The sequence below is a fragment of the Babylonia areolata genome, chromosome 10, assembly GCF_041734735.1.
Source record: "Babylonia areolata isolate BAREFJ2019XMU chromosome 10, ASM4173473v1, whole genome shotgun sequence".
NCBI classification, from domain to species: domain Eukaryota; kingdom Metazoa; phylum Mollusca; class Gastropoda; order Neogastropoda; family Buccinidae; genus Babylonia; species Babylonia areolata.
The window spans coordinates 28,206,443-28,218,942 of NC_134885.1; the positions used below are offsets into that span (position 1 = coordinate 28,206,443).

General features: G+C 46.3%; 1 protein-coding gene across 1 annotated transcript in view; it reads right to left on the minus strand.

Annotated features, from left to right (window-relative positions):
- The window catches only part of LOC143286327 (uncharacterized), a 432,992-nt gene that overhangs the window by 51,350 nt on the left and 369,142 nt on the right, over window positions 1–12,500 (minus strand). The window lies entirely within an intron of this gene.

Here is a 12,500-nt window from a genome sequence, read left to right on the forward strand (position 1 = left end):
TGACCGGTTTTTTTTACCTCGCCATGTAGGCAGCCATACTCCGCTTTCGGGGGTGTGCATGCTGGGTATGTACTTGTTTCCATAACCCACCGAACGCTGACATGGATTACAGGATCTTTAACGTGCGTATTTGATCTTTTGCTTGCGTATACACACGAAGGGGGTTCAGGCACTAAGCAGGTCTGCACATATGTTGACCTGGGAAATCGGAAAAATCTCCACCCTTTACCCACCAGGCGCCGTCACCGAGATTCGAACCTGGGACCCTCAGATTGAAAGTCCAACGCTTTAACCATTCGGCTATTGCGCCCGTCCATTCTTTCAATCACCTGTCCGCGTGCATCTCTCTCTCTCTCCCTTACATGTTTATCATATAGTTCTCTTTTCACTCTGAGCTACCCATGGCATTGTTGGGTTCCCCTTTGGTAGTGCAGAGCATTATCTCCCATTGTTGCTGTGTGTAGCCTATTTCTATTCGCGTGAGTGTATTCATTTTGCAGAAGCAAAGTATTTGAGATTTACGTGTGTGTGTGTGTGTGTGGTGTGTGTGTGTGTGTGTGTTTGTGTGTGTGTGTGTGTGTGTGTGTGTGTGTGTTCTTTCATTGATCGTTCTCCCCCCCCCCCGCCTCCATACCCCCTATGTATATATGTTATTATCACCATGCATATGACTTCATTTAATATTGGGTGTAGTGTGGACCCAGTTGAGGGCGGGGACTGGATGGAAAAAAAAATTAACAAAAAAAAGAAAAAAGAAAAAAAGAAAAGAAAAGCACGTCACTGCATCTCTTTGAAAATAAAAGAATTTTGTCCCCCCCCCCCCTCTCTCTCCCTCTCTCTCTCTCTCTCTTCAATCCGCCTCCTCCGCCTCCTCCTCCTCCTCGGCCTTTCTTTCCGCCTTTTACATGAGATGACCCGGAATACTAGGAAAAGAAAACTGACATCATACTGGACGACACGCATGTGTCTTTCGGAAGTGAAGCAAGTTTTTTTTATATTTTTTTCTTTCTTAACAAATGAACTTTTTGTTTCGGATGAAAGAAAACGATTGTTGGGGTAAGAAACACAAAAAAAGAAGGGGGGTGGGGGGGTGGAGGGTGTGTGTGTGTGAGTGGCCTGATGGGTGTGACGGGTGAACAGAAACACACACACACACACACACACACACACACACACACACACACACACACACACACACACACACGTGTGCAAGCAAACCTACTACCCATCAACAACAACAATACAACAACACCAGCAGCAAAAAGAGCTTCGGCATCAGCAGCAGCAATAGCAGCAGCAGCAGCAGCAGCAGCAAGAACAGCTGTTTCCCACCGCCCCGCCCCGCCCCCCCCCCCCCCCCCACACACCCCTCTTCCTCCCCTCCCCCCTCCCACCTCCACACACACACACACACACACACACACACGCACACTACACTACACAACACAACACTTCGCACGAAACAATGCGGCATTTGTGTGGAGAGAGAGAGAGAGAGAGTCCAGTAGAGAAACGGACCCTTGGAAAGTCACTTCATGACACTGCTACGTCGATGTAAATGGGTCCCGCGTGTGTGTGTGTGTGTGTGTGTGAGACAGATCTGCTGGTGTTTAAAGAGTGATGAGTGGGAGGGTGGGTGGCGGTGGGGCGGATGTTGAGCTTCAGTGCTTGTTGTTGTTGTTGTGTGAGAGAAGCGTGCATAACAAAAACCAGCCTCTCACAATCACTCACACACACATACACACACACACACACACACACACACACACAAGGCGTGGTCAGTTTATTGTCGCATGTGTTTTATTATAGTGAAACTGAAACTATAGTACATACATGCACACACACATGCATGCACCCACCCCCACACACATACACACACACACACACAAGCCGAAGAGTATGGAGTTCATTAACACTTTGTGGGGGTGGGGTGGGGTGGGTGGGGGGTAGGCCTGTAGGATTAAAGAGGAGATCGTGAGGGGTTGGGAGGAGGGAGTATAGAAGAGGGGTGTGGGGGGTGGGGGAGTTGCATGTGCGAGGGCGGAAGGAGTTGGGAAGAGAGAGAGGGGGTCATTACACACACTGGGGTGATTAATTGAGTGTGCACAACGTGTTCGAAGAAAGAAAGAAAGAAAGAAAGAAAGAAACACACATGTTATTCGTTTTACATAATAATTGATGTGTGCATAGTGATAAGTGAAGGGTGTGTCAGTTGTTGTTTTTTGTTTTTTTTTTTTGTTTTTGTTGTTTTTTTTTTTGCTGACGGGCATTTTATTTTAAGTGAGCCAAAAGAAAATTTTCTGGTTTTGGTTGAAGCAGATAATAAAGTATTTTGAATTGAATTGAATTGAATTGAAAAAAAAATCAAGCTTGTTGTTCAGTGCTCGTTCGAGCACGACACACACACAGAGCTGACAACGTGGTTTGAACAATTTTTTTGATTCCACAGAAACATCATCAGAGCAGCTGTATAACAGATGAGTCAAAAAGCACAACAAGCAGCAAAGCTTTTAATTAAGAGGATTTAGTGACGACATAGACTGATGATAATGATGATGATGATGATGATATGGATACTTATAAAAGCGTCTATCCTCCTCGTCCGGAGACCAGCTCTAGACTGGTTAATTAATTGTCGATGACTTGGCTGCAGTCTAGAAATTAAAGTACACGAACTGGAATGAAATGCAAAAAAAAAAAAAAGTAATAACAATATGACAACATCATAATGATTGTAAAATAATGAAGGGAGCAAAAGGTGAAGAAAAACAACAACAACAACAACAACAACACACACACACACACACACACACACACACACACACACACACACACACACACCACAAAGAAAACAAAAAACGAAAAAAAAATGAAAAAGAAAGAACCAACTACAACAACCACCTAGCAACACATAACTCGCTTACTTTAGTTGAAATGAACTGAACTGACCCTTCATTTAGCCATAATTACTGAACGTGTAATTGATTAAAATAATATGCGCCTTACCGAGTCAGAGTTGAGACAACCTTTTTTCGTCGACATTATTATCTCTATTTGAACCAAACACTCATAGTACTCTATGGATAATCAATGTTTGGTGGGTTTTTTTGTTTTTTTTTGTTGTTGTTTGTTTGTTTGGGTTTTTTTTTTTTTTAAAGGCACAGAGGAACATGCTATTTGTTGTTTCTGCTGTTTTTGTTTCTTTGTTCGTGTGCCAATTTTTGGTTTAAATAATCTTTAATTGTGCAACAGTACACATGATTACAATTGCAATCAACAAGCTTAAAGCTTATACTGTGCTCACACAACGTTGCACTTCAATTTTAGCATGACGGCTGATGAACCATATTATCAATTGTATCAAATAACAATAATGAAACAAAACAAACAAACAAATAAATGCATAATATGGTAAAATAATGCTAATATCAATATTCACATGAGATAAAAATGTATAGTCACTCAGAGGAATCAACCTGATAGAAGAGAAACACGAAGGGAAAAAAATATATCTGCTGGTTTATTCGCTCAAGGCCTGACTAAGCGCGTTGGGTTACGCTGCTGGTCAGGCATCTGCTTGGCAGATGTGGTGTAGCGTATATGGATTTGTCCGAACGCAGTGACGCCTCCTTGAGCTACTGATACTGATACTGATACTGATTCATTCATTGATCAATAATTCGTTCGAATGAATGGTTTTGAGTTTGTTACTCATTGACTTGCAGTGAAGGCAGTACAATTTGACCCACATCCACTACAGAGTCCAGTGGAAAAAAAAAGGGGGAGGGGGGCGCGGGGGGGGGGGGGGGGGGGGGGGGGGAAGCGTTATAACATCCCCTGTGTCCGTATGAGAATGATGGACTCGACCCCTTGGGACTCTTAGCATCCTGGTCAGGCACACTACTAACTAGCAACAATCAGTCGCTGCATCTTTAGGATAAAATTATTATTATTATTATTATTATTATTATTATTATTATTATTATTATCACTACTACTTTTTCATATTATAATTATTATTTATTTATTTATCTATTTATGTATTTATTTACTTATTTATGTACGCTTATCTATCATTTATTCACCTTTTTTTTTCTCTCAAGACCTGACTAAGCGCGTTGGGCTATACCGCTGGTCAGGCATCTGCTTGGCAGATGTGGTGTAGCGTAGCGTAGCGTATATGGATTTGCCCGAATGCAGTGACGCCTCCTTGAGCTACTGAAACTGAAACTGAAACTTAGGATAAAAGCATTCAATGACAATGGTGGGGAATAATAATTATATATTAAAAAAAAGATTCGATTGTCTCCTGTTACATTTCACGCCCGATACGGAGAAAACGCTGACGCTTTCCTTGTTGAAGCGACGAACAAAACCACCCACAAGATCCTGGCACGCATGACTTAATGACGCACTTATTTACTTACACACACACACACACACACACACACACACACACACACACGGTGCATGGCGGGGAGGGAGTATATATAATGGTAAGTAGGTAGTATAGGGTCGGAGTCGGAACTGACAACAATCGGAAAGAAGTGCTGGACCCATTGTTTCCCCCCCGGAGCAAGGGGATGATGGTACACACACACACACACACACACACACACACACACACACACACACACACACACAACACAACACACCACTCTATCTAGGCTTCCTGGCATCTCTTGAAACCCCTTTACGACGAAGAGGTTGCGTGAATTGATGAGTAAGAGCTGATGCGTTACGCACAATAGGAAAGGGGGCGACCGACCAACCAACCAACCAACCAACTGGCCAACCAACCAATCACACAGCGGTACTTGAACAACTGTCACCGACGTAATTCCATAACTAAGTCCGGTAGAGGGTGAAAGTACGTCATAGTATGGTGGTGGTGGTGGTGGTGGTGGGTGGGTGGGTGGGTGATGATGGTGATGGTGGTGGTGGTGGTGGTAGTTGTCTGTGGGATACGAAAAGGAAGAGAAGAGAGCTGGGGTGTGTGTGTGTGTGTGTGTGTGTGTGTGTGTGTGTGTGTGTGTGTGAGAGAGAGAGAGAGAGAGAGAGAGAGAGAGAGAGAGAGAGAGGAATAATGATAGTATTTATATTGCGCTGAATCTTGTGCAGAGACAAATCTAAGCGCTTTCACACCAGTCATTCACACGCTGAGAGAGAGAGAGAGAGAGAGAGAGAGAGAGAGAGACAGACAGACAGACAGAGAGAAGGGGGAGAGAGAATACGAATATACGAATAGTTTTTTTCAGCAAAGGCCTTTGTCCGTTGTGAAGGGGTGTGTACTGACTTTTTTCTTCCTTTAAAAAAAAAAAAAAAAAAAAAAAAAGAATCATGTCAGCGCGGTTTCTCTAACTTTAAGCGCTTTATACAGAATAACTTCACAGACTTCGGACAGTATCAGCATGTGTAGATGACATCAATAACTCCAATCTAAAACCATTTGGATGATTAGTAAGAGAGACAGAGAGAGACATAGAGAGACAGAGAGAGACACAGAGAGAGACAGACAGAGACAGAGACAGAGAGAGACAGACAGAGAGAGACACAGAGAGAGAAACAGAGAAACACACACACACACACACACACACACACACACACACACACACACACACAGAGGAGGGTTGGGGTTGAAGGTGAGAAATGAAATCCACCAGTTGGCTGGATTTTGACTGGAGGGGAGTGTGTGTGTGTGGGTGGGTGGGAGGGGGGGGGACCAACAACAGTACATTACCTCCCGTCCCCCTATCCTCTTTCACCCCCTTCCCCCACCACCCTGGTGCCCCTCCGCCCCTAACTCCCCCCCCCAACTCGCCCCCTCCCCCAACTCGCCCCCCCCCCCAACTCGCCCCCCCCCCCAACTCGCCCCCCCCCCAACTCGCACCCTCCCCAACTCGCCCCCCCCCCACTCGCACCCTCCCCAACTCGCCCCCCCCCCCAACTCGCCCCCTCCCCCAACTCGCCCCCCCCCCAACTCGCCCCCCCCGCCCAACTCGCACTCTCCCCAACTCGCCCCCCCCCACTCGCACCCTCCCCAACTCGCCCCCCCCCCAACTCGCCCCCCCCCCAACTCGCCCCCCAACTCGCACCCTCCCCAACTCGCCCCCCCCCCCAACTCGCTCCCTCGCCCCCCCCCCCCCAACTCGCCCCCCCCCAAACTCGCCCCCCCCCCAACTCGCCCCCTCCCCCATCTCGCCCCCCCCCCCAACTCGCCCCCTCCCCCAACTCGCCCCCCTCCCCCAACAACAACAACAACAACAAAAACAACAACAAAAAACAAAACAAAAACAACAAAACAACAACAAACAACAACAACAACCAACCCCCCCAAAAAAAAAAACACCCTCCTCCTTCCCCCCAACACGCACACAACACACACTTTGTGTTCGGTTTCCACGAATTTTATTCGTTCAACACAGTGCAGCAACAACATACACATTGAACCACCAACCCACTCAACACTATCTATAGTCAGAACCTTACAAAGCGTGTTCTTGTACTTGTTAGCGGTGTCTCTAATATAAATCCGGCGGCGGGAATGTACCGGACAAACAAACAAACAAACAAATATTTGAAGACAGTTTCTGTTTCTGTTTCCTATTCGAACTAATTGAAAACGGAAAAAGCCACACGTACGATTGTCTGATACTACCAACGAGCGACTGTTTAGATCCCTCATTGTAATGTGAAACATTTACAATCGTCAAGTGAGAGATATAGGTACACGTGTGTGTGTGTGTGTGTACAGATAATATCCTGTTATCAGACAAATTCGAGGGGTGGGGGGTGAGTGGAGCGGGGGTGGGGGGTGGGAGGGGCGTGGGGGGGGGGATAGAGGGGGGGGGGGAATGCCGGGAGATGGAAAGTTGCAGGGGAGTGGGGGGGAAATAGAGGGGGGGAAATAGAGGGGGGGAAATGCCGGGAGATGGAAAGTTGCAGGGGAGTGGGGGGGAAATAGAGGGGGGGAAATAGAGGGGGGGAAATGCCGGGAGATGGAAAGTTGCAGGGGGGCGGGGGGGAAATAGAGGGGGGGAAATGCCGGGAGATGGAAAGTTGCAGGGGAGCGGGGGGGGGGGGGGATAGAGGGGGGGAAATGCCGGGAGATGGAAAGTGGCAGGGGGGCGGGGGGGGGGGGATAGAGGGGGGGAAATGCCGGGAGATGGAAAGTTGCAGGGGAGTGGGGGGGAAATAGAGGGGGGGAAATAGAGGGGGGGAAATGCCGGGAGATGGAAAGTTGCAGGGGGGCGGGGGGGGGGATAGAGGGGGGGAAATGCCGGGAGATGGAAAGTTGCAGGGGAGTGGGGGGGAAATAGAGGGGGGGAAATAGAGGGGGGGAAATGCCGGGAGATGGAAAGTTGCAGGGGAGCGGGGGGGAAATAGAGGGGGGAAAATAGAGGGGGGGGAAATGCCGGGAGATGGAAAGTTGCAGGGGAGTGGGGGGGAAATAGAGGGGGGGAAATGCCGGGAGATGGAAAGTTGCAGGGGAGTGGGGGGGAAATAGAGGGGGGAAAATAGAGGGGGGGAAATGCCGGGAGATGGAAAGTTGCAGGGGGGCGGGGGAGAGAGGGGTGAGCGAGAGTAAGGAAAGGAAAGCAGTTAGGATCAATTCAAGAGGATTAAGTGACGACATGGACTGATGATGATGATGATGATGATATGGATACTTATACAGCGCCTATCCTCGGTCGGAGACCAAGCTTTGAGCGCTTTACAAACTGGGGTTTCATTTGCACAACAGGCTGACTACCTGGGCGCTCATCATTCGTTTCCTGTGTCACTCAATCAGATTTCAGACGCGCACACATACACACTCAGACAGACATGCAACGTTTTATATGTATGACTGTTTCGTTGATTTACCCCCGCCATACCGGCAGCCATAGTTCGTTTTCAGGGGGATGCATGCTAGGCATGTTCGTTTCCATAACCCACCGAACGCTGACATGGATTACAGGATCTTTAACGTGCGTATTTGATCCTCTTTGTGTATATACACACGATGGGGGTTCAGGCACTAACAGGTCTGCACTTAGGTTGACCTGGGAAATCGTCTGCGAAGCGAAGGTTCGTGGTAATTCTTCTTCCATATGCTGACTGTGCTGACATGATCTTCAAGCTCGTCAAGTCACGATGCGATCCTGGGATAAGATGTTGAACAGCGTGAGAGAGACAGAAGGCAGCCCCAAGGGACTCCAGCCCAAGTTTAATTGTAACCACTCTCCAAGAGCAAACAACCCCTTGTTTTGAGTACTGCCCTGCATTGTCGCCTTGGAATTATAGTACTGGCTGTGTGGTGTTGGTAAGCTTTTGCCCTGTGTTAATTGTTTTCATTGTGGCCCTTGGCGCTTCCTGTCAAAGTGTCTCTTGTGTCGAACGCTATCCTGAAGTCTATAAAGATGTGAAAGAATTATTCCTTCTGGTGTTAGGAGGTGGTGGTGGTTGTTTTCCAACCCCTCTATAACAAAGCTGAGTACAATCACCCAACACAGCTGTGTACAATCAAGCGCCAAGGCTTAGTAGAATCACCACCTCCACACCCCTCACCTTTCCACCCCCACCCCCCACCCCCCTCAACATCACCACCACCACCACCACCACTACACCACCCAAGCAAAGACAATGTCAGCTAAGTTCAAGCACTCTACTCACTCACACACTCACTCACTCACTCATCAAATCTCGGAGAGGTGGAAGGAAGCGTGCGAGCTCTCGATAGCTCCGAAGCAACTCAAGAGCAGGCACGACACAAGAGTCAACTAACAAAAGCGTCCCTCATCCACAAACACACAAACACACACACTCACTCACTTACTCACACACCACACGCACACACTTTAAACGCCGAACACACACACACACACACACACACACAGGCGTCCTTTTGTCTCCATCCGAAGTTTGTAAAGCGGACAATGCCCTTTATCGCCTTTCAGTAGAAGGCGCGCTATTGTGTCTTGTCCCCCGGGAGTCAAGTGAAAACAAAACAAGGGTAGTGTTGTGTTGTGTTGTTCTCTTGTGTTGTTCTCTTGTGTTGTAGCGTGTTCTCGTGTCGTGTCGTGTTGTGTGGTTGGTGTGGATGGTGTGGGGGTAGTATTGGTGTGATTGTTTTTAGAATAGGTATGCATTTTCCCCCCAACAAAACTAAAGCATTATCATTTAAACAACAACAACAACAACAAAAAAAAATTCAAATTTCCTGCAAGAATAATGAAATAGGGAAAACAAATGAAATGTGTGTGTGTGTGTGTGTGTCTGGGTATGTATGTGTGTTTGTGCTTTCATATCTGTGAAACTGCATGTTTGTTGCATATCTGTTATGCATGCATGTGTGTGTGTGTGTGTGTGTGTGTGTGTGTGTGTGTGTGTGTGTGTGAATGTGTGTCTGCATGTTTTACATTTATTCGCTTATTTGTTTATTTATCATCATTATTGTCTTTTTACTTTCTTTTTTTCTATTTTTTTTTCTCAAGGCCTGACTAAGCGTGCTGTGTTGCGCTGCTGGTCAGGCATCTGCTTGGCAGATGTGGTGTAGCGTATATGGATTTGTCCGAACGCAGTGACGCCTCCTTGAGCTACTAATACTGATACTGAAACTGATACTGATACTGTCTCTGTTTCTCTCTGTCTCCGTCCAAACACCTAATACTCCCCCCTACACTGCTCCCCACCCCACTCCCACATCTTCCAATTTAAAAAAAGAAAAAGAAAAGGAAAAAAAATAAAGTGCACCTTTTGTGGCGACTGAACCACCATACTTTAACCCGTTTTGTGCCCCATGTGCGCGTGCTCGTCTCCACAGCGCCACGCTTGGCTGGCGCCCTGACGGAGTGGCGCGGCTCGTCTGATCAGTACGCCGTGTCATAACTGATCATTATGACCGTGGTTTGTGTGCTCTTCGGTTTTTAGACGGAGTAACTGAGAGTGAGAGGATGATGGGGGTTTTTTGTGGGTTTTTTTTTTTTGGGGGGGGGGGGGGGGGGTCTTTTTTTTCTTTTCTTTTTTTCCCTTTCAAAGAGTCAGCCAGCAAGAGACAGACAGATGGGGGGGTGAGAGGGAAGGAGGGAGGGAGGAAGGGAGGGAGGGATGGAGGGAGGAGACAAGCAGCAGACAGGAGGCCAGAGAGAGGGAGAGACAGAGAGAGATTGAGAGACAGAGAGGCAGAGAGAGAGACCGACACAGATACACAGAGAGAGACAGAGAAAGAAAGTGAGAGAGAGAGAGAGAGAGAGAGAGAGAGAGAGAGAGAGAGAGAGAAAGATAGACAGACAGACAAAGACAAAGAGGAAGAAAGAGACGGACACAGTGATACACACACACACACACACACACACACACACACACACACACAGACCGAGAGAGAGAGAGAGACCGAGATAGAGAGAGAGAGAGAGAGAGAGAGAGACAGAGAGACAGAGAGAGACAGAGACAGAGAGACAGAGAGAGAGACGGAGAGAGACAAGAGACAGACCTCAGAACGGGAAGACGGGCGGATTTCAAAAACACTGAAAACATCGAGACCGAAAAGAACGGAAGGGAGGGGAGGTGTGTGTGTGTGGGGGGTGGGGGGGGGGGGGGGGGGGGGGGGGGGGGGGGGGAAAGCTGGGGGTGGCTTGGACGGATGGAGTGAGTGAGTGTGGGTGAGAAGTGGACGAGAAGAAAGAAGGACAGAAAGACCGACAGAAAGAAAGAAAGAAGAAAGGACGAAGGGAATACACTAAAAGAAGAACATAGCCAACATTTTAATCACCGGCAGAACTGAAGACGAAAGGAAGAGAGGAACTCGTTCTGCCTGGGAACGGAGGAGCGGTGTCGACGGGGCAGGGTGACCTTGGCGTGCACGCGTGCGCGCGTACACACACACACACACACACACACACACACACACACACACACACATGCTCTGTCGATGAGAGATGGGGTGAGTGAGGTAGGAAGAGAGAGAGAGAAGGGGTGGAAATGGTGACAACAACAACAATAATGATAATAATAATATTGATAACGATGATAACAATAATGACATGGACAATTCTCATAAAGCGCAACATCCCTAAAATAAATATCAAGACTTGATGCATTGTAGAAAAAAAAAAAAATTAAAAAGATGATTGCACTAACAAATAATTCTTCTCTTTTTTTTTTTTAAAGAACAATTGCGAACATAAACAATGAATAAGAGAGATAAGTAGACAGATAGACGAACGGACTGATAGACAGACAGACAGACTGATTAAAAACGGCAAAGACAGTCTGACATACAAACACGACAAGACAAGACAAGACACGGAACGAAACAGTAGCAGATGACCAGGGTGATGGAATATGACGATTCAACAACAAACGTACCTTTTCGCACCATCCTGTATTCGCTGAAATGTTGTTGTAGTAGTTACTGTTGATTTCACACCCGCAACACCCACACACCCCCAGCCCCCCACGTGGCCCTTTGTAATATGACTCAGGACGTTGTAATATGACTCAAGACGTAATATAACCCTCACTGTCCCCACCTTCCGTCTGTGACTTCAAGATCAAGATCCTTCTGGTTTGAATAATCCAAATTGTTCAACAGTACACATGATTACAATGTGAACGAATACAAAAGAGCATCATCAACAAGCTTACGGTACAGCCTATTTACTGTGCTCACAACGTCGCACTTCAAAGATCCTTCTCAGCCCTTCTATGTCAGATTAGTCACCCACCAGTTCGTTTAGAAAAAAAGAAAATAGAAAGGAAAAAAAAAAAAAAAACACTTCTCATCCATCGGCCGACACTTCCATTCTGACAGGACTATGGAGCGTGAGTCACAAGGAAAAACAGCAACAAACAAGAGAGGCAAGGCCTTCAAGACTCACTTGTGATAAATTAAGTCCCCTAGTATTAATTACAGAGTAATTTCCCTTTTGTTTTACTATCTGCACCAAAAACGTTTGCAAAATACATAAAACTTCCATGCTTAGCAAAAGAAGTTCCTGTTTGAACAAAAAATGATAATAATGACTCCTCTTGTTGTTGTGTCAGAATAAGAGGTCAAAGTGCCAAGTTTAGAGAATACAAAAAATATAAATATCACAGTAAATGCAGTTTGCATATAATTAGGCTTCTTTTTTTTTCTTTCTTTTTGTGCCCATCCCAGAGGTGCAATATTGTTTTAAACAAGATGACTGGAAAGAACTGAATTTGTCCTATTTTTATGCCAAATTTGGTGTCAACTGACAAAGTATTTGCAGAGAAAATGTCAATGTTAAAGTCTATCCTGTGAGTGTGACTGACTGCAGGGGAGGCAAGCACGCTTGCTTACCAAGCTGTGACGCGTCAATCGTCAGTTGAACACCTTTCAGAGCAGATTTGGGGATAACAACAACAGCAAGAATAATGATGATACTACTACTACTAATAATAAAAATGGAATTATTAATGCATAGTCGAATAGTTTATTCAAAAAAAAAAAAAAAAGAAAAAAAAGAAAATCGATCACTCGTATATATATATAT